The 24,909-nt window shown below is 43.6% G+C and overlaps 1 long non-coding RNA gene across 1 annotated transcript in view; it reads left to right on the plus strand.

Annotated features, from left to right (window-relative positions):
- LOC142284273 (uncharacterized) overlaps positions 1–6,511 on the plus strand; it is a 90,060-nt gene extending 83,549 nt beyond the window's left edge. Inside the window, exon 4 of the long non-coding RNA XR_012745800.1 lies at positions 6,446–6,511. This is a non-coding gene — a long non-coding RNA (uncharacterized LOC142284273). The remainder of the gene's footprint in view (positions 1–6,445) is intronic.
- The last annotated feature ends 18,398 nt before the right edge of the window (positions 6,512–24,909 follow it).

Here is a 24,909-nt window from a genome sequence, read left to right on the forward strand (position 1 = left end):
ACCTGTAGCGATCAGCGACCTCACAGCAGGGGCCAGGTCGCTGATGCGTGTCACACACTGCAATGTCGCTGGGGAGGTCGCTATTACGTCACAAAACCGGTGATGTTACAGCGATATCGCTAGCGATGTTGCAGTGTGTAAAGGGGCCTTATGTGTTAAAATCATAATAAAATTGCCTGGTTAATAGTTTATAATTTATGTGGATCTATAGTTTTTGTAAACGTTGGGTGTGGGGTGATGGGAGGTGTCAATCTTTCAGTCTTTTTCTATAACAACTTTTTAAATTTACGAAGCATTTACTAAGCTGTAATTCCGGAGTTTTGCAAACAAGGGTCATCAACATCATTTCATAAATTAAGGAAAAAAAAAACTAATTAGCTTTTAAACATAAAGATCTAAAATTGGCATCTCCCAGCCAGCTGGTGCATGCATGCTAATTGGATTGCCATGATTTCTAAAAGTTACAGCAAGTGGGCATTTGTAAGTAGATGTGAGGAGCAAGTTTATCTTCCGGTGATTAGCAAACAGCATGACTAATTCTCAGCGCGAGATGCAGTCAGTCTGAATGTCAATTACTGGGAGACCTTTTGCAAAACATTAAAAGGAATTTTAAGGTTCTTCAGGCAAGTCAAATGCACCTCTCAGAGGTCGTTGTAACTGGAGGCTAATTACGGGTATGAAATCAATATTCTGGCGCAGCATCCCATTCTGTTCTGGTGTCACCTGCGCTGTCGTGGGGCATAATTTAAGTTGTATTTTGTAATGATTGGTGCAGATTTCTGTCATCCCACTATGTTTTTAGGCTTTTATATTTTATTTTAAGCTTCTGTTTTAGTGTTTATGGCCGATCGATTGTGAACCTTTTGAGAAATATCTAATTCATAAGGTTTGTAATATATTTTATTGGAGAAATGTACGTTTTTTACTTCTAGAGTGATCTTTCATTCTTAAAATTCTCAGTTCATGAGTATGCTAGCTTTCTCATGAGCCAGATCAGACACCCCCATACTTTGCACTGACGAGGGGCAAGCACCCCGAAACACCGTGTCTGCAAATTGGGATTCTGATCTGGCTTATATATCCTGAGTCATATTGCAATGGATTGTTGAAAATCCACTTGTGACTTTTAGGATCGCTACTTCCAATAGGTGGCGCTGTGCTAGAGTTTGTCTCCTTTACTGGAGAGACAATTTGAACAGTTCATGAGTGACATACAGTGAATTCAGATTTTTCCATTACTCAAACAGTTGGTGCTTATAATGTTCTATGGAGAACTCGATCGGGAGAATCTTTTTCTGCCTCTAGTTCCTCCCTTTTCCATAGATTTTTAGAAGCACTAATTGGCATCTTACTAATGTGATGGTCTGTCTCAACTGAATATAGATTATTTTTTTTATACATGAATTGAGACTCAAAATCAATCAAGGAAGTTAAAGAAGCAAATGTCTCCGAAAAGATGGATTACAAAGTTGCTTATTTTAGAATCATAGAATGGTAGAGTTAGAAGGGACCTCAAGGGCCATCGGGTCCAACCTCCTGTGAGTGCAGGTTTTCCTAAATCATGATGATTAAGGGCGTTAAGCCAGAAACGCGTTAACCACGACCATATGCCTTGTCTGAACTGCACTGAATAAATCACCTGGTCACTCAGCTGGATCGTTTCTTCATTTTCTTTCCTAAATCATCCCAGCTATATGTTTATCCAGCTTCCACTTGAAGATTATGGAATGGTAGAGTTGGAAGGGATCTCAAGGGCCATCGGGTTTCGGGTATCAGACCTCAATTGGTCATTTTGATATGTACTGTTTAATTTATAAAATTATTAAAACAATGGTTACTCTTTTTAAATGACTGATGTGCACCCTTGAGCACTTTTTTTTTTTTTTTGTTTTTTTTACTTTTCTAACTCAGTCTTTTGGAACAGCAATAGTTGATAAAAAGTAGAGATGAGCGAACCTGAGCTTTAAAGTTTGTGGTTTGTGCCGAACACAGAATTAACAAAAAAAAAAAAAAATCAGAGTTCGGATGCTTTAACGTATGCAAACCAAACCACTTGAGCGGGAAACCTCGTCCTCCCTCCTGCCGGTAGTAATCTGTTATGGCGGGCTGCATGTGGGAGATGAGACAAACTGCCAATCAGTGACTTCAGTGAATTTCGGGAACAGAACCTTGTATAAAGTCCGGCTGAACCCGCAGAACGTGAACTTCCACGTCTGCTCATCTCTATTTGTAATCGAATATATTGTTAGAAAAAAACTTGTTGGAAAGATTTTCTGTTTGAGCAGATATCTAAAAAAACAATTGAAAGGCCAAAGGATTGGATACCAAGCAAAGTATTACTGTTCTATTACCCTTGTTTTTATTAAACTGTTCAAAAAGATCTTTTTAGATATGTTCCTTATAGGATTATATAAACTTTATACAGTCATGGACGGAAGTGTTGGCACCCATGAAATTGTTCCAGAAAATCAGTATTTCTCACAGAAATTATTGCAGCTAAACATGTTTTGTTATACACACGTTTTTTTCCTTTTGGGTGTATTGGAACAACACAAAAGAACTGAGGGAAAAAAAGGCAAATTGGACATATCACACAAAACCCCCAAAAAATGGGTCGGACAAAATTGTTGGCACCCTCAACTTAATAGTTAGTTGCACACCCTTTGGAATAAATACGGCAATCAATCGCTTCCTATAACAATCAACAAGCTTCTTACACTTCTCACCTTGAATTTTGGACTCTTTCTTCTGCAAACTGCTCCAGGTCTCTCATATTTGGAAGCGCCTTCTCCCAGCAGCAATTTTAACATCTCTCCTCAGGTGTTCAATGGGACTTAGGGGTACTTTGCACGTTGCGACATCACTACTGCGATATCGTCGGGCTCAAATAGAAAGTGACGCACATCCGGCGCTAGTAACGACGTCGCAACGTGTAAAGCCTAGATGCGCCGATAAACGATCGCAAAAGCGTCGTAAATCGGGGATCTGTGTAGTGTCGGACATTTTCATAATGTCGCACCAATAGGAGATACGATGTTGTTCCTCGTTCCTGCGGCAGCACACATCGCTGTGTGAAGCCGCAGGAGCGAGGATCATCTCCTTACCTGCCTCCACCGGCTATGCGGAAGGAAGGAGGTGGGCGGGATGTTTACGTCCCGCTCATCTCCGCCCCTCCGCTTCTATTGGCCACCTGCCGTGTGACGCCGCACGACCCGCCCCCTTAGGAAGGAGGCGGGTCGCCGGCCAGAGCGACGTCGCAGAGCAGGTAAGTGCGTGTGAAGCTGCCGTAGCGATAATGTTCGCTATGGCAGCTATCACAAGATATCGCATGTGCGACGGGGGCGGGTACTATCGCGCTCGGCATCGCTATCATCAGCTATTCATTGCTTCCACTTCAGAACTCTCCAGCCCTTTGTTTCCATCCTTTTCTGGAGGCTTCTTGAAGTATTTTTGGGTTCACTTTCCAGCTGGGCTGGAATACCCATGATCTACGATGCAAACCCAGCTTTCTGACACTGGGCACTACATTGCAACCCAAAATCCTTTTGGTTTTCTTCAGATATCAATATGTTTTGCACACAATCAGGGAACCTAGTGCTAGAGGCAGCAAAACAACCCAAAAACATATATGAACCGCCACCATATTTTACTATAGGTACTGTGTTCTTTTCTTTGTAGGCCTCACTCTATTTTAAGTAAACAGTAGATTGATGTGCTTTACCAAAAAGCTCTACCTTTGATCTCCTTTGTCTACAAGACTGTTTCCCAGAAGGATTTTTGCTTTCTCATGTACATTTTGGCAAACTGCAGTCTAGCTTTTTTATGTCTGTGTTAGCAGTGGGGTCCTCCTGGGTCTTCTGTCGTAGCATAGCAGTTCATTTCATTCAAATGTGGATGGATAGTTCGCGCTGACACTAATGCACCCTGAGCCTGCAGGAAGGCTTGAAATTCTTTTTTTTTTTTTTGTTTCAGGTGTGATTTTCATATTGCTCACGTCTGTTACTTGAGTTTGAGTAAACATCACATGTTTTGAAACAAAATTATGTACCCACAATTTTAGAAAGGTGTCAACAGTTTTGACCTGCCCATTTTTTGGGCTTTTCTATAAAATTGTCCAGTTTGCCTTTTTTTTTTCTCTGTGTATTGGAAGTTGGAACAACAAAAAACCAAACAAACAAAGGAAATAAACTTGTATTACAAAACTTTTGTAACTGCAAAACATTTCTGGGAGAAATACTTCATTTTTTACAAGAATTTCAGGGGGTGCCAACACTTTCCGCCATGACTGTATATACTTTTATTTTCCAAGGTGCCCCTTCTGAAGATGGCTGCGGTTCCAGGTTTTGGTTTGTGCTTGACAGAAAAGCATGTCATCTGTGCTGAGTGTGAAGAGATGGGGACTGGATAAGCTATGTAAATGTCAGCCAGCCCCCTTCACCCACAGCACTGGTCACTACAGACACCACAAACTTTTTCTTGTGTCAAGCACAGGGCTGGCAGTGATGCTAATGATCTTTTCAAGTAGTAATGATAATAATAATTTTATTCATTTATATAGCGCTATTAATTCCACAGCGCTTTACATACATTGGCAACACTGTCCCCATTGGGGTTCACAATCTAAAGTCCCTTTCTTTTCTTCTTTTCTTGTCTTTCGAGTGTGGGAGGAAACCGGAGTACCCAGAGGAAACCCACGCAAACACGGGGAGAACATATAAACTCCTTGCAGATGGTGCCCTTGGTGGGATTTGAACCCAGGACCCCAGCACTGCAAGACTGCAATGCTAACCACTGAGCCACAGTGCCGCCAGTGTAGGGACCTCTTTGGAAACAAAAGTATATTTGGAAATTTCTATGGTCATGGAAGGAGCATATCTAAAATAGAGGTCAGCAAAAAGTTTTGCAGGACCTAGGTCCAGTGGCCATGTTGGTAGTCCATTGATGCTTCACCCTAAAAGTCGCCTCTTGGCTTCCCCAGCACCTCTTATAATTGTTAGGGTTGCGTTACTTGCACGATGTGGTGCCAGTCCTACTAATCGGAAAAGGCTCTGGGGTGGCAGCAGGTAGAAGATTCGCAGGGCTCTGGTCCAGCGGCTACAGACTACCAGGCCAGGGTCCTGCAAAACTTTTTGCTTAACTCCGCAGCGCCTTTTTATATATATTATGGAGGACTTCTGTAACATCAGCGTTTGATAAGTGAAGTATCTGATAAGATTACATGTTTATTCGAAACCATCCGGTTGATGTTTTCAATCATTTCTATAAAATACAAATGTTCACCACTGACTCTTATCTAGGTTGTCCAGAGGGCCAGTCCTTTAGGGGTACTTCTCACATAGCGAGATCACTAGCGAGATCGCTGCTGAGTAGTGTTGAGCGGATCCGAACTTTAAAAATCCGGATCCGCACGGTTTCAGCGTTCGATCCGGGTCCAACACGGACCCGGGTATCCGGCTGCACAATCCAGATTCGGGAATTTTTTTTTTTGTGTCTCTATCTCTATCTCTATCTCTCTCATTCCCGGACCGTTCCCCCATTGACTTATATAGATCCGGATCGGATCCGGACTTCTTTGGCAACCCGCGGCTAATGCGCCGGACCAGGATTATTGACAATCCGCTCAACTCTACTGCTGAGTCACAGTTTTTGTGATGTACCAGTGATCTCATCAGCGATCTCGCTGTGTGTGACACTAAGCAGTGGCCTAGCCCCTGCTGTGAAATCGCTGATCGTTACACACAGTGCTGGTTCATTTTTTGCTCGTTGCTCTCCCGCTGTGAAGCATACATCGCTGTGTTTGACAGCGAGAGAGCAACGATCTAAATGTGCAGGGAGCCGGCTTCTGCGGACGCTGGTAACCAAGGTACACATCGGTTAACCAAGCGTAGCGCTTTGCTTGGTTACCCGATATTTACCTTGGTTACTAGCGTACGCCACTCTCAGGATGCCAGTGCTGGCTCCCTGCTCCCTGCACACATATCCAGAGTACACATCGGGTAACTAAGCAAAGCGCTTTGCCTAATAACCCGATGTGTACCCTGGCTACGAGTGCAGGGAGCCAGCGCTAAGCGGTGTGAGCTGGTAACCAGGGTAAATATCGGGTAACCAAGCAAAGCATTTTGCTCAGTTACCCGATATTTACCTTGGTTACCAAGCGCAGCATCGTTTCCACAGTCGCTGCTGGCTGGTCACTGGTCGCTGGTGAGATCTGCCTGATTAACAGCTCACCAGCGACCATGTAGCGACGCACCAGCGATCCTGACCAGGTCAGATCGCTGGTGGTATCGCTGGAGCGTCGCTAAAGTGTGACGGTACCCTTAGTCCAAAATCTAAAACATCATTGTTTTTACCTTTTTTTTTTTTTTTTTTTTTATTTTAAATTTTATTTTATATTTATTGTTTGTGTTTTTTGTGATTTGTCATTTTTTTTCCCTTTTAATTTCAGAGAAATTAAAATTTGCCGGTTGAGAGAGCTCCTAGATGTAGAATCACTTGGGGCGGAACCAATTCTGCTGTGGTAAGTATCTATAGTAGATCTTTTGGTATGGCTTGTAATCTTATATTGTTTGCCCATGTTATACAGCAAGTAGTATCTTAATAAAGCAGTCCAGAAATAAAGGTGTCTCTCTTAAGATGTACATGGGACGATATATTGAGACATTGATTTACGCTGGGATATTTTTGTGTGGCGACGGTGTTGGTCGGCATTCAGACATTCCTATTTGAATGAGAAATAAGACTGCACTGGAACTTCCCAACTATTTGGAAACCTGAAAGCTCTCCTGTTGACATACTTAGTATTCCCCCCTCATTTTTACCATACTATTGGGCAACTAACATTTATTTTAAAAATTTAAATCTAATTTAGCTTCATAGAAATGGTCAGAAATGCAAATAAAATTGTTTAAAGACTTAGACTAGATAGAGTACAGCAGAATAGAAGAACATTTAGGTTAAAGGGAACCACTCGGTAATGAAAAAAAATGTATTTGGTTGTAAACTGCAGGTAAATATGGTTTTAAGCATATATGGCTTTTTAATTGTGAGTGATGTTCTCCCTGCAGCCGCTTGTTTCACCTCAGTGGGGGTGGTACAAGGGGCGGTGAGCAGTCAGCGCTCGGTAATCACTCCACCTGCTACATGACGGATTTCCTGCACCACATGGAGGCCACACAGCGGGATGTCCGTCCTTGAGGAGGAGGAGGGGATTATAGTGCCTCGATCGTTAACATCCTCCTGTGCCGCCCCGATGACTTGAATCAAGCGGCTGCAGGGAGAATATAATTTCCAAATAAACCTTCACACATGTTTAAAATATTAATAATCTGCAATTTACCCCTACAGTGGCAGATATATACCATTTTCACTTTTTTGGCTACCAGGTTCTCTTTACAATAGAAAATTTGCGTTGAAAGGACACAAATATACATGTAAATCTACATTTTATTAACAAACACTGGAACTATCATTGTGGCATTTAATCATCTATATTTTCTGTATATATGTTGTCCACTGTGTGTATGTATTAGTTTTCTCCAGTTCTTATCGCTATCCATAGAATTTGTCAATAGATGAAGGTCCCTCTTCTAGTTCTCTCGAAAATGGGGTTTCCCTGACACTCATCATGCTGGGTGCTGTGGCCGCTGTCTGCAGCTGCAGGTCTCTTTTTTTTTTTCCATTCTCTTCTATGGGAAGTTCTGGATGCAACGGCGCATGTGCAATAGTCTGTTTCTGGAACTCCAATAGAAGTCGATGGAGAAGGCGCTCATAAAGGCCACTTTCCACTGACAGCGGCCAAGACACCAGGCAGGATGTAAAGTGAAGGCACCCAAGTTCTCAAGAGGTGCCAGGACCTCCTCTATCAGTCAATTATGGTATATTCTGTGGATGAGATTACAAAGTGCCCGATTCAACTTTCCCCCACAATCTAGGGGCAGCTGGAGCCCCCTCACAGTTATTAGATTGTGTTTTTGTGATGTGCATGAGGAGTAAATTGTTAACGGTGAACTCTCCACCACCGCTAAGGTCTCCTAAAAATGAAAATTGAAATTTCCCAAATGCAGCGAGGTCTGATATTCTCCGCAATGAAATAAGGGGACTCTGGAGCTCCGTTACGGCAGCTCATAAATGCAAATACAGGTTTACACATCTGGAAGATATAAAATGAGGACAAGACACAAGCGGAGAGGTCAGCAGTTGAGGTGTTTTGCTCCTCACCAGGCGGATCCTCATGTTTTGCAGGATGACTGCCACTGAAGGTGAAGGAGCCGGTTATCTCTCCGGCAGGCGGATAGGGAGGCGCACTGGATTGCTGGCCGATTTCTGAACCTTGCCTAATGAATGGTTGCTAGGCAAATTGCATCTCAATCAGTTTAATCCTCTGTGTGTCATGTACAGGTCCGCACTTGGAAAACTAAAGCAGCAGCGGTCACAAAACCACCAAGGGTCAGAAAACCTGACGAGGGCTTGAATACTTCACTATATGTTTCGCTACAGAGCTAAATTATGCATTGTGATTACTAATACAAAACAACTTGAAGGGGTTGTCCACCACTGGGGATCAGGGTTTTTTTTTCTTTTTAAATTAAATGCAAGTATTTGGAGCTAAAAATATTTTTTGCCATTTGGTTTCATTAAAAAAAAATTGCACGGTTTTGTTTTCCTGAAATAGCAACGGTAAACCTGCGGACATTCGTGCGACTTACCTGCGGACATTCGTGCGACTTACCTGCGGACATTCGTGCGACTTACCTGCGGACATTCGTGCGACTTGCCTGCGGACATTCGTGCGACTTGCCTGCGGACATTCGTGCGACTTGCCTGCGGACATTCGTGCGACTTGCCTGCGGACATTCGTGCGACTTGCCTGCGGACATTCGTGCGACTTGCCTGCGGACATTCGTGCGACTTGCCTGCGGACATTCGTGCGACTTGCCTGCGGACATTCGTGCGACTTGCCTGCGGACATTCGTGCGACTTGCCTGCGGACATTCGTGCGACTTGCCTGCGGACATTCGTGCGACTTGCCTGCGGACATTCGTGCGACTTGCCTGCGGACATTCGTGCGACTTGCCTGCGGACATTCGTGCGACTTGCCTGCGGACATTCGTGCGACTTGCCTGCGGACATTCGTGCGACTTGCCTGCGGAAGTCCTGGCCTCTATCTCCATAGTGGAGGGCCGGGATTTCCGCAGGTATTTCCACAGGAATAATTGACATGCAGTTATGTGCGGCTGCGGGACATCCGCAGCATGTTCTGCAGCTGCACGTACCGCAGCATGGACACAGCACTCCCCATGTCCCATAGGATAACATGGGGAGTGTCTGTGCTTGTTAAAACCTGCGGATTTATTTGGAAAATCCAGATAAATCCGCAGGTTTTCCGCGGTTACAGAGTCCTGTGGGCACATAGCCTAAAGGCCGCTTTACACGCTGCGATATTGGTACCGATATCGCCATCGTGCGTACCCGCCCCCATGGGTTGTGCGACATGGGCAAATCTCTGCCCGGGTCGCACAACATCGCCCGGACCCGTCACACTACTTACCTTCCCTGCAACGTCGCTGTGACCGGCGAACCGCCTCCTTTCTAAGGGGGCGGTTCGTTCAGCATCACAGCAACGTCACAGCAGCGTCACTGAACCGCCGCCCAATAAAAGCAGAGGGGTGGAGATGAGCGGGACGAACATCCCGCCCACCACCTTCCTTGCTCATTGTGGCCGGCAGGCAGGTAAGGAGAGGTTCCTCGTTCCTGCAGTGTCACACGGAGCGATGTGTGTTGCCGCAGGAACGAGGAACAACTTCGTTATTGCTGCAGTAACGATATTTGAGAATGGACCCCCATGTTGCCGATGAGCGATTTTGGGACGATGCAAAATCGCTCATAGGTGTTACAAGAAACGGCACCGCTACAGCGGCCAGATGTGCGTTACAAAATCCGTGACCCCCAACGAGATCGCTGTAGCGATCTCGTAGCGTGTAAAGCCCGCTTAAGAGTGCTCCCGTTGGGCAGTCAGAATGAGCTCACTAACATTGTAGCCAGCAATGGACGGGTCACCACGGCTATAAGCTCCAGAAGGCAAACTGTGCTACATTTAATGAAACAAATAAATAGAGCTGTGGAAAGAGAAGCGCAGATAGGGTATTACCCCAATAATATGGGATGAGGGGAGGGGAGTAATACTCACCAGATATAGTTGTGCAAGTCACAACTCCTTTACTCGCATGTAAAAATATGATCCAGGCTGCAGCCCCCCGAAGGCAGATAACAGAGAAAAGTGGAGAGGGGTGATATGCCGCGCCAAAAGATAACTTTTAATGTCAGATTAATGTGTCTTTATTATTGGCATAGGTCTACGCGTTTCAGGAGCTCTGCTCCCTTCTTCAGGACCGACAAGCATCAAGGAAACATCACAATCAAATCATGAAAAGCACAGCGCCGCCCATAATCTCGCGCATGCGCAACACGTCACCAGCGGTCACACTGTGCACATTGCACAGTCCCGCGAGAGTGGCACGGCGCATGCGCGAGATTATGGGTGGCGCTGTGCTTTTCATCAGCAAGTACCCGCCCATAATCGCGTGCTCGTGCTTTCACCGCCGCCTCCACCGTTCTGCGCAAGTGCCGGCCAGCTTACCTCACGTCACCTCTTTGAAATTGCGCGATGGGGGACGGCCTAAAGCGACAGGAGGCAGACTAACGGACACCAGAGAGCCCGCCCCCATTTACCATTATCAAGACCTGAATACAAAAAGGTACCACTTTACAAAGTCTTTATTTTGGTCAGAAAGGGGGCACAAGAACAACAGGAACATTGCTAGAATGCAGCCCAGGAGCTGCAGAGGGGGGAATCTTTTAGGTTTAATGCCATATTTCTGATGACAGGTTCCCTTTAACAATTATTTATCACCTATCTTTAGTATTGGTTGGTGATAATACTACTGGGACCACTCTGTTTCACAGAAATCTTGGTCACATATGAAGGGATTGTTACATTTTTCCATTTATGTCGTGCCGATAATTTGGTTTGTTCGACGCTGGCTCCAGACATTAATCTTTTTGAGTAACTTGCAGTGATTAGAATTGAGCAGAATAATTCACAGGACCCTGATCTAGCAACAACATTGGTAGGCAATGGCTGCCGGACTAGGGGACTATTTACCTCTTACTTGTGACATCCCCAGTGCCTCTTCCAATTAGTAGCCCCTCCGATGTCATTTCAATTGCGGCATGACGTTGTGGGTGCTATTAATCAGAAGAGGCGCCAGGGATGCCACAGGGAGTGCGAGGTTTACAGGGCTTTGGTCTGATGTACATGGGCTACCAATGTGATCACTAGACTAGGGTATGAGAACCGCAAATTTCTTTGCTCAACTATATCAGTTATGTTCCTTTACATATGGTTTCTGGACAAAGTACATGGTCTGTGTCTTGTATCTGAACTGACCTTCTCTAGAACAAGGTGGGTGCTTGATAGATTAACATAAGGAACAAAGACAACATTGACACTGCTAAAGGCCGACAGATGATAACGATCTTCAGCAGCCACTAGGAAGCCTTCCTCTTCATCATTTATGCTGCTGCCCGTATCGCAAAGAATTATCATGGTCCGTGTTAAGCTGGGTTCACACACAACGACAACGACGTCGCTGTTACGTCACCATTTCCTGTGACGTAACAGCGACCATAGATGATCTCTAGTAAGCTGTCAAACATGTAATTTTAAGCAGTGATGGAGCAGCGATCATAGTGACCTCGACGGTCGTTGTGCGGTGTCACACACGTCGCTATGCGACGACTCAGACCTTGATAGAGGTGTGGTGTTTACCCCTAGACATGTTTTGCGTTGCCTCTTTTCACGCCCCTCTGTTCCGATTGGTGATCGCTACAGCGCCTTTCTGTTGCCTTTTTTCACGCCCCTCTATTCCGATTGGTGATTTGCTACAGCGCCTTTCTGTTGCCTTTTTTCACGCCCCTCTGTTCCGATTGGTGATCGCTACAGCGCCTTTCTGTTGCCTTTTTTCACACCCCTCTATTCCGATTGGTGATCGCTACAGCGCCTTTCTGTTGCCTTTTTTCACGCCCCTCTATTCCGATTGGTGATCGCTACAGCGGCGCCTGATTGGGTGATCATGCCAAACAAAGGAAGACGCAGTAGTGCTTTCATTCATTCTATTTCATTTCATTCAGATCCACAAAGAATGACACACTGGTGACACCAGACAGAGAATCTACTACGTGGAACAAAGAATGGAACTTAAAGAATGAAATCACTGTAACGCCTTCGGCAAGGTACCCAATCGGAACGCTGTTGTTACCACCAATCGGAGTCATAGGGGCGTTGCAAAATACACCGCAAAAACACGCCCTTGTCCTGCCTTCAGTCCTACGTCACTGCCTTCAGCGTCGTCGCGACCGTCGCTGCTGCGGTGTCAAACACAAGGATGCTGAGCTTATCATCATGGCACAGCGGGATAGCAGCGATCAAAAAATGATTTGGAACATTCAGGAGCGAGCAGCGATTTCGCAGCAGGGGTCTGATCGTTGTTATGTGTCACACACAGCGACGTCGCTGTTGAGGTCGTTGCTACGTCACAGAAAATGGCGACTTAGCAGCGATGTCATTGTTGTCGCTGTGTGTGACACCACCTTTAGATGTTGTAAAATCACAAGATCTCACTGGCAGGTTATGGGCTGCCTTGTAAGTCCTTGTTAGTATATTGAACTACAAGACCTCTTGGGAAGTGAGGAGACCGTGAAGAGAGACAGGCAAATGATTAATGCGTGGAGAGGCAGAGTATTAATGAAGGAACAGGTGGATCAACTGGACAGCAGAGTAGAGGATGCATTGGAAAGACGGAAGACTATGATAGGAGGATGTTATAGTAGTCTAGGCAGGAGATGATGGTATTCACGAAAGGTTTTTTGAAGTTGAGGAAAGAACAGATTTCAGGCATGTTTTTTGAGTCAAAGATCGGAAAAGTTAGTAAGGGTTTTGATATGCTGAATAATGGAAAGGCTTACCAGGTAAAGGGATTGACCAAATTACCCCAGCATGGCAGATCAAATTTCTCACTTGGCATTTCCATCTATACTGCTCTTTGGGTCCCAAGTTTACCAACCCTATCTTCTAGTAGAGACATCATGGTAACGTTGTTATGTCTTTGTCTGCGATTTGCTGCAGCGGTCATGTCTGTATAACCAAAAATGGATCATTTCTGGGGGAAAAAAAAAAACCATGCTACTGGACAACCCATTTTAGCGGGATAGTGGACACATAATAAATTTGGTTTTCTTCATAGACAAAATTAGAGAATTATTCACATTTTAGAAAGTGGGAAGTGAAAAGGGAGGATGTATCTGATAGATAATCTAGAATTCAGGATAGCAGAGAGGTGACCTCTGAACCACAGAGGTAAGAAAGCTGTGGTATTCGATCTTTTCAGCCATTGTAGAGAGAGAGTAGGATTCCAAAGTGGTATGGTTTTTTACATGTGTAATGGTTGCATGTATAAAGGAAGGGGGGAACAAGCCAGTGGTTAGTGATTGGTGTAAACATTTGGGCAAACAGTAGTAAGGTTGAGGATGAGGTGAAAAGGGATAGAGTGAGGTGTACAGGTGGGGAAGAGTAATTTGTGGATCAGAATCAATTGGTATTGAGCCTATGGGGGAGAGGACTGTGCGGTTGTATTGCAGGGACTGTATGGGGATGAAGCGTTTTCGGAACTTGTCTCCTTTGTGTTTATCAACGTGTGGTGAAGCCCTCAGCTGAGATTAGGAATGTGGGAGGGTGCACCCGGGGGCAGAGAGGACAGTATGGAGCCATAAATAATTTTTTGGGATTAGAGGGAAGATGCGACAGCAGAGGGCTCCCGTCTAGTAGAAATGAGCGAGGGGTCGAGCACCGCTTGTTAGTTAATAATATGATTTTCCCTGAAGTTCGTTTTTTTCCAGCGCTGCTGTGAATCCTTGGAAAATTGCCTGTGTTTCCTCGCCAGGTTGGTGTGCCAGGGCTGCTTATTGATTTCTATTGTGTGTGAGAGGAGCGAGAGCGAAGGTAATTGTGGTGTTATGGAAATAATTATGGCGGTGTTATTCTGTAATTGTGGCGTTTAAGTTTCATTTTATAGGAAGAATAGACTAGTAAAATGTTTAAAGGAGCTGGCCACTTTATCTTTATTGCAATAAATGTGTGGAGGACATGATTTTGTGGCACTTACTAATATAAAGGTATAAAGGTGTTCCGTGTCCTACTGCATTTGTTAGTGCCACTCTCTTGTTCACACAACGTCCGCTGGTGGAGGATCATGTGACCAGACCTGTCCACGGCCTCCTCCAATTAAAAAATGGCTTTCCCGTTTGCAATGGTTTTCAATTTTTATGAGTCCGTGGTCAGGTCTGGTCACATGATCCTCCGCCAGAAGACGTTGTGTGAACAGGGTAGCAGTTTGAGGGGAAAGCAGCACTAAAAAGGAGGAGACCCTGTAATACTTGTATGTTAGAAAATGCCAGAAAATTAGTTTTATCTTAGCAAATATGTAGGAGGCCATAAAGGACCAACACCCTCTAAGGAGAATGAAAAAAATACAGATCAGCCCAGTGTTCACTCCGGACCCTGAGATGAATTACACAATGTGAGAGAGGGCCTGTGGCTTTCATCTCCTGCTCTCCTCTCGCAAAACAGATTGGTCTTTTAGTTCAGAGCAGACAAGTTTTTGGACAATGGGGAGACTGGAAAGTATGAGAAAAAAAAAAAAAAGATACAGCACCTATAGCACTGGCAGAATGCTGATGAAGAGGAACGAACTACCCTCTTAAAAAGAGTGGATGACATGTTAGTGTGAATTAGGACTGTCCAGAGACACATTCTATGCACCAAAAGCATTTTTGAGTTGAGTGAAATGAGGGCAGCATGACCAAGCTTTTTATAGATTTTGGCTGAAAGAACAGGTACGCTTTAAAGTACCGGTAAATTATGTATTTTATATTGCCCATACAGTGAGGAACAGTATTTGATCCAAAGCCGTTTTTAAAGTTTTCGCACCTACAAAGAATGGAAAGGTCTATAATCTTTATCTTCGGTTCACTTCAACTTTGACAGACAGAATACCCCCATAATCCAGAAAATCACATTGTATGATGTACAATATATATACTATATATATATTTTTTTTTTAAATAATTTGCATTTTATTGCATGAAATAAGTATTTGATACAATAGAAAAACAGAAATTAATATTTGGAACAGAAGCCTTTGTTTGAAATTACAGAGGTCAGACGTTTCCTGTAGTTTTTGACCAAGATTACATACCGTGCAGCAGGAATTTTGGCCCACTCCTCCATACAGATCTTTCAGGTTTCTGGGCTGTCACTGAGCAACATTGAGTTTCAGCTCCCTCCAAAAGATTTTCTATTGGGTTCAGGTCTGGATACTGGCTTGGCCACTACACGACCTTAAAATGCTTCTTATAGAGCCACTCCTTAGTTGCCCTGGCTGTGTGTTTCGGGTCATTGTCATGCTGGAAGACCCATTCATTACCCATCTTCAATGCTCTTTCTGTGGGCAGGAGGGTGTTGTCCAAATTCTTGCGATATATAACCCCATCCATCCTACCTTCAATACGGTGCAGTCATCCAATGCCCTTTGCAGAACAGCACCCCCATTTTATGATTTTTTTTTTCAGTTCTATGCTTCACGTTTGGGACTGTGTTCTTGAGGTTGTACTCATCTTTCTTCTTCCTCCAAACACAGCGAGTCGAGTTGATATGAAAAAGTTCTATTTTGGTCTCATCTAACCACATGACCTTCTCCCATGCCTCCTCTGGGTCATCCAGATGGTCATTAGCAAACTTCAAAGGGGCCTGGACATGTGTTGGTGTGAACAAGGGAACCTTGCGTACCCTGCAGGATTTTAATCCATAATGGCGTAGTGTGTTATTAACGGTAATCTTTGAGACTTTGGTCCTAGCTCTAGTCAAGCCATTGACCAGGTCCTGCCGTGAAGTTCCGGGCTGACTCCTGATCCATCTCAAAAAAAATCATCATTAGCCCACGAGGCGAAATCTTCCGTGGAGCCCCAGACCAAGTAAGAGTGGCAATCATCTTGTGTTTCTTCTAATTTCTAATAATTGTTAAAATAGTTGTTGCCTTCTCACCAAGCTGCTTGCCTATTATCCTGTAGCCCAGCCCAGCCATGTGCAGGTCTACAATTTTGTCCCTATTGTCCTTAAACAGCTCTTTGGTCTTGGCCTTGGTGTAGAGGTTGGAGTGTGATTGATTCAGTGTGTGGACAGGTGTCTTTTATACAGATAACGAGTTCAAACAGGTGCAATTAATTCAGGTAATGAGTGCAGAGTAGAAGCTTCTTATATAAAAAAAAATAACAGGTCTTTGCGAATGTGTTGTGTCGCATAGATTTTGGTTTCACATTGTCCGTTATAATATGGATTCATGTTCCTTTAATGTATTCTTTAAAACTCAATAAAACTTTAAATTGGAAAAAAAAATAACAGGTTTGTGAGAGCGAGAATTCTTGCTGGGTGGAAGGTGATCAAATATGTACCGTATTTTTCGGACCATAAGACACACCCTGGTTTTAGAGGAGGAAAATAGGAAAATAAAATTTTAAGCAAAAATTGTGGTCATGACACACTGTTATGGGGCGAGGATCTGCTGCTGACACTGTTATGGGGGTAATGTCCCCAAATTCTCTACTAAGGTACCCCATCCTGGTAATGATCCTCCTGCCTTGTATATACAGTATATGTCCCTCATCCTGGTATAGCCCCCATCCTGCTATATACCGTCATCCTGGCATATGGCCGCATCCTGCTCTATACTGCATATAAATGCAAATTAATTATTTAAAAATCATAGAATGTAATTTTCTGGATTTTATGGGGGGGATTCTGTCTCACAGTTGAAGTGTACCTACAATGAAAATGATAAACCTCTCCATCTTTTGTAGGTAAAAAAACTTGCAAAATTAGCAGTGTATAATACTTATTTTCCCCCACCGTTGTACTGTGCTAGGTTTTTTTTGCTCATTAACAATTTCACCAGCCCATATCATGAAAAAAAATGTGACAAAAGCGAATCTTGGAAATTATTTGACAAATCAAAGATCAGTTTCTTCTGAATTGATGAAGATCAACATTTTAATCTAAAAAATGCCTTACAATTAGAAAGGCTTGGGTCACTAAGAAAAACCCAACTAATCTCCACTGCTCTCCTCTTTATTATAATAGCAGCGTTCAGAAATGTGCGAGTATATTTTCATCCAAAGAAAAGTCAGGCCCTGAAACAAGATCCCGTGATCCACAGACACGCAGTGATATATTCACTTTTGACACCGGTTTATTATAGTTGGGTTTATTGCTTAGAAGGCAGAGGTCAGAAACTACATCATGGACTATATAAATCCAGCTCAACACAAGTCATAATGGCTGTACTTGGCCAGTATAATACCGAAAGGTGAACAGGGGGGGACATTAACATTTGGAATACTTGACAGCAGGTTTCCATCACCTCCAATATCAGCAATCTACTCCATGAGACTTGTGTAATAGAAGTGCGTGTGTTTGTGTGTGTGTGTGTGTGTGTATATATAATATATATATATATATATATATATATACACACACACACATATATATAATATATGAATATATATGTGTGCATGTATGTATACAGTATATATTTTTTTTCATCTTATAGTGCACACAGGCGATAACTTGTAATGGCATATATACCAGGATAAGCCCGTGATTGGGGATATATTAACCATGGATGAGGGACATATAAGCCAAGACGGTGAACATATAGACCAAAAATGGGCCCATTATGGAATAAATATACACCAGGATGGAGCACATATACATGGATGGTAGAATGTGAGCGCACACACACACACACACACACACACACACACACACAATATCACTATTTTGGTGTATGTGTACCCTGTCCTGTTGTATATTTATCCCATACTGGGTCACTTCCTAGTCTATATGTTCACCATCCATGGTAAACCCATCCCCATCATGGGTCCATCCTGGTATATATGCCTCCCGTTATGTTACACAAAAAAACATTAACAATTCTACTCCCCTGCCCTCTGCTCCCCAGGCGTGCGGCATCCTCTTTTGATGTTGGCAAGTGACTTCTGCATGTAAGTGATGGGCAGCGCATGATGTCACTGCTATGTGCTCTTAGGCAGAGGTGTGCCGGTTGCAGGAGTAGGGTCGCCATTGCTGGAAGCCGGCTGCAGCAGGATCAGTGAATATGAATTTCTTCATACAAGGGAAATAAATATTCACTGCTCCCCATGGCCAAATCCTGTCCACCTCTTGACATAGGTGTCAGTGATAGAATATGACTGAGAAAATTATTACTATCACTGACCCATGTGCCTACAGGAGTGTGTGATCATGGGGGTAAGGATCAATTAATATTACTTTCCCATCTATGAAGAAATGAATATTCACTGCATCTGCCGCTGCCGGCTTCCTGCAGCTGCGACCCTACCTCCTGTGGCCCCGCTCCACTGTCGCTGACCCCCACCACAGTGAGCCAGGTACAATCGAACTATTAAGACGCACCCCTGTTTTTCTTCCGGATTTGGCTGAAATAAGTGCATCTTGTAGTTTGAAAAATATGGTGTGTGTATATATATAACTCTATACACACTCACACTCTCCTCAACATTGAAATTGCGACACCAAGAAGTAAAAGTCGTTGACTTATGGAAATTACAGGATGGACAAACATCTTACTGATTATACAAAGGATTTTAAAATGGAAACAAAATATTCGAAACCTCTCAATTTATTCATTATCTACTATCAGCGTCAGGTGCAGAAATCCCCGCACTTACTCATCTTATCAGCTATAAATGTGGTTATTAATGGTTGTTTAAGGGCACAAAAATCATCAAGATCCACTGTTGGCAGCTCCCCTTACAATTGCAGATCAATGACGTCCCAGATGTACTCGATGGGAGACAAGACGCTGCAGGTCATGATGGCACGTTTTGGCTACCCTGACTGCTCACAGTATCACGTGTGACATTTGTCCATTTTTTTCCCCCATAATTTTCACATCATTAACATTTCTATCGATTCTAGTATTTTCCTAATTCCACGACTTTCCATCCATGGTGTTACACTTTCAATGTTGAAGGTTACAATGCTGTATAGCTGTCAGATGTACACTACATTAACGACCTGTGGACAGCTTGGTGACCACGTCTATGAGCTGTACAATGGCTGTGTTGTCACTATAGCTTATCCAAAAGGACGTTCTCAAGCTACAATGTATCATCCGTTCCTATCTGTCAATCTTTGTGGCTGTAGGATGCTTCCATTTGTGTGCGCTTGAGAGGTGCAGCCTTTCGTTCCCTTGGTGCTGCATCCTGGAACAGTATTGCAAATAGGATATTCTAAAAATAATGAGGCCACGTAGCTCTATTATCTATATCTAAAATCCACAGCATGCAGGACATTACAGGGTGAGCCGCAAAAACTAGACCCCTGTTTTCCTTGTGTGCTTTGTTCAAGAATCTCAGGCTGCATTCATCTTACATGAAAACTGTATTTGATGCCCATAGAGGTCAATCAGACTTGGGTAAGAAATGACTGCGGGCTATCGTATCCTACCCAGCTAGTCGAGTGGCATCTTTGTGGAGGGCAGCAGTATTGTGTGTGTCCAACATGGGGTATCCTATTCAACAATAAATTGTGATAGTGGGCTCCTATGTATGCACAGGCTCATAGAAAGCCTCAATAGTATATCCACACATATTGGCATCACTTCATCTTACGCCATACTGAGTGTCAGCTGTCCAGGAGTTTAAAGGGGAAAAAGCAAAGGTTTTTGGTTCATTGCTAGATACAATTAAGTTTCGAAATATTTGGACAGTGACACAAATTTTGGCATTTTACCGGTTACCAAAACATATTCAGTATACAGTTATGAAATCGATATGCATTTTTAATTGCATATTCTCAGCTTTGAGGGTATTCACATCCTAATTGGCGTAAGGATTTAGGATTATAGCTCTTTAATATGTAGCTGCCTCTTTTTCAAGGGACCAAAAGTAGTTGTACAATTATCTCAAAAGCTCTTTAATGGGCTGCATAGGCTATTCCCTCATTAATCCATCATCTATTAAGCAGTTAAAAGGTCTGTAGCTGATTCCAGGTGTGACATTTGCTTTTGGAAGCTGCTGCTGTGAAAGCACAACATGCGGTCAAAGGAGCTCTCAATGTAGGAAAAACAGACCATCATTGGGCTGAAATAAAAGAAAATCCATTTGAGAGATGGCAGTAATGTTAGGGGTGGCCAAATCAAGAGTTTGCTATATTCTGGGGAAAAAATGAGCACACTGGAGAGTCGGGAACTCAAAGCGGCCTGGATGTCCAAGGAAGATAATAGTTGTGGATGTTTACAGAATCCTTTTCCTTAGTGAAGGAAAACTCCTTCACAACAGCTACCCAAGGATGTGAGTGTTTCAGTATCTAAGTCTACCATAAAGAGAAGACTTCACAAGACCAAATACAGAGGGTTCACCACAAGGTGCAAATCATTAATCAGCCTTAAAAATAGAAAGCCCAGATTAGACTTTGTCAAAAAGCATCTAAGGAAGCCACCCAGTTCTGGAAAAGCATTGCATGGACAGATAAAACTAAGATCAACTTGTACCAGAATGATGGGAAACAGATATTATGGGGAAGGCTTGGAGCGTCTCATGATCCAAAGCACACCACATCCTTTGTAAAACTTAATGGAGGCAGTGTGATGGCCGGGCCTGCATGGCTACCAATGGCCCTGGATCACTAGTGTTTTATTGATGGTGACTGAAGACAAAAGCAGCAGGATGAATTCTGAAGTCTGCAGGGCTATACTTTCCGATCAGATTCTACGAAACGCAGCAAGGTTGATTGGATGGTGCTTCACCATACAGATGGACAATGACCCAAAACATTCTGCAAACGCAACCCAGGAGTTTTTAAGGCAAAGAAGTGGAATATTCTTCAATGGCTGAGTCAATCATCAGATCTGAACCCCCATCAAGCTGCATTTCACATGATAAAGACCCACAAACAAGGAACAACTGAAGCCAGCTGCAGTAAAGGCCGGTAAAGCATCTCAAAGGAGGAAACCCAACGTTTAGTGATGTCCAAGGCTTCCAGACTTCAGGCAGTGATTGCCTGCAAAGGATTCTCTACGAAGAATTACAAATGAACATTTTATTGATGGTAAAGTAAATTTGTCCAATTACTTTTGAGCTCCTGAAATGAGGAGCCTTTGTAGAAAAAATTGTTCTAATTTCTAAACGTTTCACAGGATATTTTTGGTCAACCCCTTTAATTAATCCTGACAGTCTGCACTTCAATTGCATCTCAGTTGTTTCATTTTAAATAAAAAATAGGGACATATAGAGGCCAAATCACGAAGATTCGATCTCTGGCCAAATATTTCTGGACCTTGCTGTTTATAAATGGCCAGTGCATCATGTCCGATGAGACTTGGTTCCATGCTATAACCGGTTGTGGTAATTTATAGAACATTATGTGACGGAAGACCGAAATTCTCATGAGCTGCACCCGCAGTGACCTCAACATCCAAGTACCAGAGCTTGGTACGCAGCTACTCTATAAATCAATGTTCAACCCTTTAATAATTGAATTTTACTTCTAAAGCGCCAACATATATTGCAGCACGTTACAGTTCAGAGGGGACATATATAGACAATATCAGACATTACCGCATACCATGAGAGGAGTGAGGGCCCTGCTTATAATCTACATCTATATAATAAAGAGGGGTATTCAGATAACCCTGCATGAATTTGTCATCAGCCAGTATCTATACATCCGGATACAATGTGAGTTCAAGGAGGGTTGTGGAAAGAGAGGATACAAGTACAAATATCTAAGAAAACATCTAGGAAGGGTGAACCGGTAACAAATGTAGGTGGTGATAGGTTTGGCTAAAGATATTTTTTGAGTACACTTGAAACTATGAAGATTGTGAATTAACCAGGATGCCTGGGGTAGTGCTTTCCAGAGTACTCCGCTTAAGGGAAGGCTTGGAGATGGGCAATGTGAGATTTGGTTTATAGAGGATTGTTAGTTTTGGGCCCCTTTTCACATTGCGTCTGACCGGAGTTCAGTGGTCCTGTCGGGGCTTCCATCTGAATACCCCGGAAAACTGGATTCAAATGCATGCGTCGACGGGGCCGCCAACTACAGTGGTGCAGACGGAGTCAGCGTGTGCACTGTCGTGCACCATTTTTAGGCGTATACACTTAGTAGACTGCGTCTGGATGTCAGTCTCCAGTATGTCTGGGTGTCCGTCGCCAAAAAGCGTATACGCATGAAAGTAGTGCATGACAGAGCACACGATGACTCCGTCTGCACCATTATAGTCAGTGGCTCCATCGACGCATGCATTTGAGACCCGTTTTGTGGGGGATTCAGACGGAAGCCCCGAGAGGACCACTGAAGTCAGGTTAGAATCCAATGTGAAAGCAGCCTTCGATCATTAGTGGTATGGAGAGCATAGAAAGGGTCTTAGATGGAGATTGGGGAGGAGATTGCAAGGATCTTTGTTGGTGAGAGTAATATGCTCATATTGGACTCTGTAGGGCATGGGCAACCAGTACAATGACTGGCACAGGATGGAGGCATTTGTGTATCTGCTGTACAAAAATATGATCTTGGATGCTGCATTCAGGATAGATTGTAGAGGGCAGTTATAAGATAATCAGGCAGATAAGCGGGACACCAAATAGTAGTAGTTCTGATGAGAATGAACAGAGCAATAGTAAGAGCATTTTGCAGACTGGTAAGAGAAAGGTCTCATTCTGGAGATGTTTTGAGGTGCAGGTGACATGACCAAACGATTGGATATAGAGAGCGAAGGAAAGATTTGGGATTCTATTTAACTCTCAACATTGAATGTGCTTCTTGGGAGTCGTGGTAGAACCGCACACAGAAATGTCAGGATACTAGAGGTAGAAAACACATGAAATTCAGTTGTTGAAAGATTAAGTTTCTGACTGAAAGAGGATATGATATTAGAGACATCAGAAAGTCACTGTTTTTTTTGTAGGATTGCCGGGGGTGATGTTAGGAGAAGGTGTATAATTGGGTGTCATCAGCTGATACTGGAAACCAAATCTGCGGAGTTTGTCCAATAAGGACAATGAATAGAGAAAAGAGGTAGGTAGGGGGTCTAGGACTGAAGAGAAAAGAGGTAGGTAGGGGGTCTAGGACTGAAGAGAAAAGCGGTAGGTAGGGGGTCTAGGACTGAACCAGAGCAGTTAATCTTTAGTCATCTTGCAAGACTTGTGAAAATGTCAAACAATTACCTATTTTCTATCATGTTTATGTGGCAATAAAAAGCTAGCAACAATACTGGGGCAGAGCTAATTTCTATAGGTAAGGCCTTTGTTCCACTTGTGCATAGCTTAAGACACAAGAGCAACGGAAGCGATATGCTAATGACCCTCAACTGCGGGTGTGAGCCGAGGGTCATCTGACTGTGATACGATCTTGTGATTGGGTCACAGCTGCAGAGAAGAGGGATGGAACACTTTCTCCCCATCTCCTCCGGATTGTCTCTGCGTACATCGCGCTGCAGATGGATGACACGTTAGTGCAGTGCGATGTTTCACACGCACCCATATACTTGTATGGGGGTGTGTGAGCCGAGACTCTGCCAAACACAGCGTGCTACGATTCATTTCTCATGCCGATATGATATGCGCAAGACAAGTCACGTCTATGCCTATGTTCCCTGGCCTGATCTTCATGCTATCCTTTCTATGAAAAAACGGCGCATTCTAGAGAAAAATATACCTGGCTGCACTTGTGCAACCAGGCTCTGATTCATGCTGCCCGTGGTATGATTTAACAGCCATGTTTCCTTTGAGGCACCTCTACAGCATTTTTTTTTTTTTACCCCTTTATTGGTGCTTCTAATCTAAGTTCCCTGCCCCCTGTCTTCTTCTCACCCTCAGCCATCTTCATCTTCTACCTCTGCCATCTTCATCTTCTATCACCACCGTTTCTGTTGATCTTCAGCAGTTTGTGAGTTTTCCGGCAGCTCCAGTGTTTCATGGCGCATGCTGGAAGTCACTCATTAATGCAAGTCTATGAGAGCCTCGTTCTGACTCTCATAGATATGTATTGGGAGCTTGTAAGGTAACTTCTGACTTCCGGGCAGTCAGATGTTGCTTCACACGATGGTATTGAGGGACCAGAGCGACACTGATAAAAGGTGGAAAACAAGGAAGGGGAGTATCAGAGTGGGTGCAGGATCATTACATTAAAAGCACCACTCCAGCACTGAAAATAAACACGCTGGAGTGGTCCTTCATAAATACCTCCAATATCCGATACTGCAGTGAAGTGAATAAAAATGACAATAAATCTGCAAATTAATTTGAAAAGCTAAAACTCTAGTGAATAATATTAATGCAAATATATACAAGCGGGACACCATAAATACTGTGAGATGGCGGGAGATGCCATTACACAAGCCGTTTATCATTTCTGTTATGAGTCATTTTCTGCCATTGTGGCCTTGAGTAACATCAGTGTAGTTGTACAGCGCAGCGCTGAGGTCACTGCTGACTATGTGCTGCGCTGGACCTGGAGCCCTGGAAGAACAACCGAATTAGGAGAAGGGTAAAGAACGTAACCTGCGTTCAGCGGGAGCCAGGTGCTCCACCCATAGGAAAGCAATGTGCACTGTATGACAAGATTATGATTGTCAGTAAACACTAGTGTGGCCGAGTGCCAGTGTGGACGCTTGTGCTGCTGCTTTATGCACCAAGTGTGAATCCAACCATCCTATTGTTCAGCAAATGGTTTGTCTCCAAGCACAGACAGCATGTACA

Source organism: Anomaloglossus baeobatrachus, chromosome 2 (genome assembly GCF_048569485.1).
Source record: "Anomaloglossus baeobatrachus isolate aAnoBae1 chromosome 2, aAnoBae1.hap1, whole genome shotgun sequence".
NCBI classification, from domain to species: domain Eukaryota; kingdom Metazoa; phylum Chordata; class Amphibia; order Anura; family Aromobatidae; genus Anomaloglossus; species Anomaloglossus baeobatrachus.